The following is a 4,507-nucleotide window of genomic DNA, read 5'->3' as shown; positions in this document are numbered from 1 at the left end:
ATAATTTTGCCTCAATCTCCAAATTCTCATAACTCAACTCATGAGTTTCTTTCAACCCATGTCATCAGCATGTAAATACAAAATACACTATTCACAACTGATAGTGCCAAAACAAAATTGAATCAGGTCAACCTGTCCAGTCCTATTCAGGACTCAAACTGTTATACTTTTCTAGGGCTCAACTTGCCCTTAACTCATCACCCCTTTCCATAGTGATACTTGTAAGGAAGATATGATCTTCTACCTGGAACTCTATGTTTCTACTTTCCAATTTAGTACAACTTTTCCATTTACTCTAAGTAGTGAGCATCGAAGCTCCAACCTCTAATAGTCTCAATGGTCCCCTGAACCATCTCATGATCCAGATATAACATCTCACCCATATTATTCCAATGAATGGGTGACGAACACGCTCTACCATACCTTATCTCATAAGGTATCTTTTCAACACTGGATAACTCTCTTCCTCTCTCAAAGAGATCTGAATATTGATCAGCTGTGCTACTTATCCTTACTGACAAAAATAAACTCACTTGGAATACTTGTCCACTAGCCTGAGCAATCCCACCGCGAAACCCATCGCGATGCTTTCTTATTTCCATTATAGAATACTCAAAGACTGCAATAGCCTTGCTAATTCCTGATACTCTGTCTTGACCTGCTAACAGGTTAAGAATTTTACCACGCATTCCATTATGCCCCTCTCCATCTCAGGCCACCACTACAAAGCTTCCATATCCTGTCACATTCCCATGATGCATGAATGAAGAAATTCAAAGAGTAGCATGAGATTCATCTGGAATCTCCCAATTAATCCCAGTGTCCATCGGATCCCAAGTCCGATCCTTATATCATATTACATTCACACCTGACACTGCAACACCCTTAGGTAATTCAGCTTAAGACTTTCCACTCCATCTTTCCTATCTGTGGTTCACTTAGTCATATTTCTTCTTCTTTTTTTTTTATCCTTTCCAAAATAACAATCTCAAACATAAAACTGGCCACTTGGCCCACCAGAAATTCTACTCTAGTTCTGGTCAGATCCTTTAACCAACATGGTGCATAAGCAATCTTTTTCTCTGTGTCACTGAGGTGTCATAACCATCTGCTAACTGATTTTGATCTGCAAGAAGACTCGGAACTCTTTCCCAAAGTACATGTAATATCCTGCCCGTCCAAGGAAACTCCTGCCCCTAAGGCGTTCCTTGACCTTGGCAAATTATCGCCAAGAAAATACCACAATATCATCGTCCAAGATGTTCACAAATTCTATTCAAATAATCCTTTGAATGCTCTGTTCATCTGATTCACAAACACTTGACATTAAACAAATTCCCAAGACATACTTAGCACTCCCAGTGCTCTTATTTGATACAAACATTGTATTTTAAATAACTTTCTCCCTGATCTCTAACTGGTACTAACCAGGTCAAAAATCCACTTTTGAGAATTCCATCCCACTCAATACCTAAGCCTCTAGTTCTTACAACCCTACTGAGCCATTCAATACAGTGCCCTAAAACCTATTTCCCTCTCTGGCACCAATTCATTTACCATCCGATTCTTTTCACATAAAGGAAACCCTAGCAGATCCCCTGGAAGCACATCCAGAAACTCACAGATTAACCCAGTCTATCATGATCTCACTGGCACAATCTAAGTGGTATCCACCACACTGGCTAAGAGTTCTATGCACCTCCCTGCAATAAAACTCTAGCTCTCAATACAGATGTCATCAACATACCAAATCTATGCGCAGTGCCCACTACTACAAGGCTTCCCATTCTCAAGCCCAAGAGATACTATTCTTCCTTTGCCATTTAGCATTGCCCCATAATTACTTAACCAATCCAAATCCAGAATCATACTGAGCCGGTCATAACTAGTTTATCAAAACTACTGAGGAGTCATTTTCATCATAACATAACCATGTAATTTGCATAGCATCTTTATGCTTCTATATATATAACAATCAAAGGAATAGCATGGCACCAAAGCCAATCAGCGTGACTTAGAAATCAGAACTAGAAAACTGATCTGCCATCCCCGAGGAACTAGTCTCCGTCTCAGACTCTAACTGACTCGGAACAAACACCCGAGTTGGAATCGAGCTATCCATCCCCTTTTGCTCATCCTCTCTTAGCCTTGGGAAATTCTTCATGATATGCCCAACCATATCACATGAAAAACATGCCTTTGCTCGGCATTCTCCCAGATGATGCCTCTTGCATCGAGTGCATGTCGGATAAATCTTCTAGCTTTTCTTCTTGCTTACTCCAATAAGTGGAGATACCACTATTTGAGCTCTGTGCTCCCCAGCACCCTTATTCTCATTCTTTACGCTTTCAACAACAAAAGCCTTCTCTACCACCTGAGCATAGGTAGAGATTTCATGCACTGGGGCAACTCTAATGCCCTGAGCTATTCCAGGATTCAATCCTTGAATAAACCTTTCCCTCCGAGCTACATCTGTGGGTACCAGGTCAAAGGAAAACTTGTCCAACCCATCAAATTTATTAACATACTTGATTACTGTTGCATTACCCTAAATGAGATTCAGAAACTCATTCATCTTGGCAGTCTTGGCTGCATCACAATAATACTTCTCATTGAAAAGCTGCCTAAATTCTTTCCAGTCCATCACAGTTGTGTCTCGTTTCTGGGATACTACTTCCCACCATGTCTGGGCATCATTCCGCAATACATATGTCGCACAAGCCACCCTATCGTGACCTACCAGCCCCATACTGTCAAGAATGGAACTGATCATGGCCATCCATTGCTCAGCTTCGAATGGATCTAGGCCTCCCTCGAAAACTGGAGGGTAATTCACATAAACATGCATATATTCATTTAATGGCATAATTAAAAAAGTATGGCCCTCCCGGCCTACTAATCCAGCCATTAAACCGCATTAGGGATTTCAGGGCATTACAAAATCTCTTTGTCATGAAATATCTACATTAAACTCTATTGCTAGTATGTCAGACTCCATAATTAGAAGAATTATTATTCATGGATTAAAATATGAATATAGAAGTTTTATTGCTGCAATACATGGTTGGCCAAGCCAACCTTCTCTTATTGAATTAGAAAACTTGCTAGCTGACCAAGAAGCGTTGGCTAAGCAACTACCTGGTGTCTCAATAAAGAGTGACGAAGAAGCACTCTTTAGTAGTAATAAGAAAGGTCGACCCCGATCAAGTTCTAGCAGAAGTTCTAGAAGACATGATGACAAAGGGTCATCATGGAAGCTCCCAAACAGGGGGAGCTCAAAAGAAAGACAACTGGGTGGCCAATTTAAGAGTAACAATAGATATGACGGTAAATGCTACAACTGTGGGAAGAAGGGCCACATTGCTAAAAATTGTTGGTCCAAGAAGAAAACAGTAGAGGGAAATACAGTCACGTCAAACACAGGAGGAGCAAGCGATGAAGAATAGGACGCTGAAGCCTCTTTCACTGTGGAGGAAGGATAATTAGCTCTGGTAGTTACTGTTCCTGGACCAATTGACTACAATAATGATTGGATAATCGACTCTGGCTGCTCAAATCATATGATAGGGGACAAACAGAAGTTGCAAAGCATGACCAAGTACAAAGGTGGTCGTGTGGTAGTGACAACCAACAACTCAAGATTATCGATTGCCTATATCGGTAAAACAAAAATAGTGCCACGATTCAATACAAAGGAAGTACCACTCCAGGATGTCTACCATGTACCTGGAATGAAGAAAAACTTACTGTCAGTGGCGCAACTTACGACTTCAGGACACCACGTCGTATTTGGTCCTCATGATGTCAAGATATATCAAGATCTTAAGATATCTAGAACACCGATGATGAAAGGGTGACGTTTAGAGTCTGTCTATGTAATGTCAACAGAGTCGTCTTATGTAGACAAGACTCGAAAGAACAAAGCAACATAGTTGTGGCATGCAAGGCTAGGACATGTTAGCTGTCATAAACTCAAGGTGATGATGAAGAAATCTATGGTGAAGAGTCTTCCTCAACTTGAAGTTAGAACAGAGATTGTATATGTCGGCTACCAATACGGTAAGGCACATCAATTATCATATGAAGACTCAAAGTTCAAAGCCAAAGCACCGTTGGAGCTAGTCCATTTTGGTGTATTCGAGCAAGTCAAGCAACCATCAATCAGCAGCATGCAGTACATGGTTACATTCATTGATGACTTCTCACGATACATATGGTTGTTCTTTATAAAAGAAAAGTCCGAAACTTTTTCAAAATTTAAAGAATTCGAAGAAATAGTTGAAGGAGAAGTTGGCAAGAAAAATCAATTTCTGGGAACAGACAATGGCGGTGAATACACATCAGATGAATTTTCTCATTACCTACGAGAATGCCGCATACGCCATCAATTCATACGTGCCAATACACCACAACAAAATGGAGTAGCTAAAAGGAAGAATCGACACCTTGCAGAGACATGTCGAAGCATTTTACATGCGATGAATGTTTCAGGAAGATTTTGGACAGA

The sequence above is a fragment of the Humulus lupulus genome, chromosome 1 (genome assembly GCF_963169125.1).
Source record: "Humulus lupulus chromosome 1, drHumLupu1.1, whole genome shotgun sequence".
In the NCBI taxonomy this organism is placed as follows: domain Eukaryota; kingdom Viridiplantae; phylum Streptophyta; class Magnoliopsida; order Rosales; family Cannabaceae; genus Humulus; species Humulus lupulus.
The sequence above is the reverse complement of the archived record's forward strand: the minus strand, read 5'-3'. Positions refer to the sequence as shown.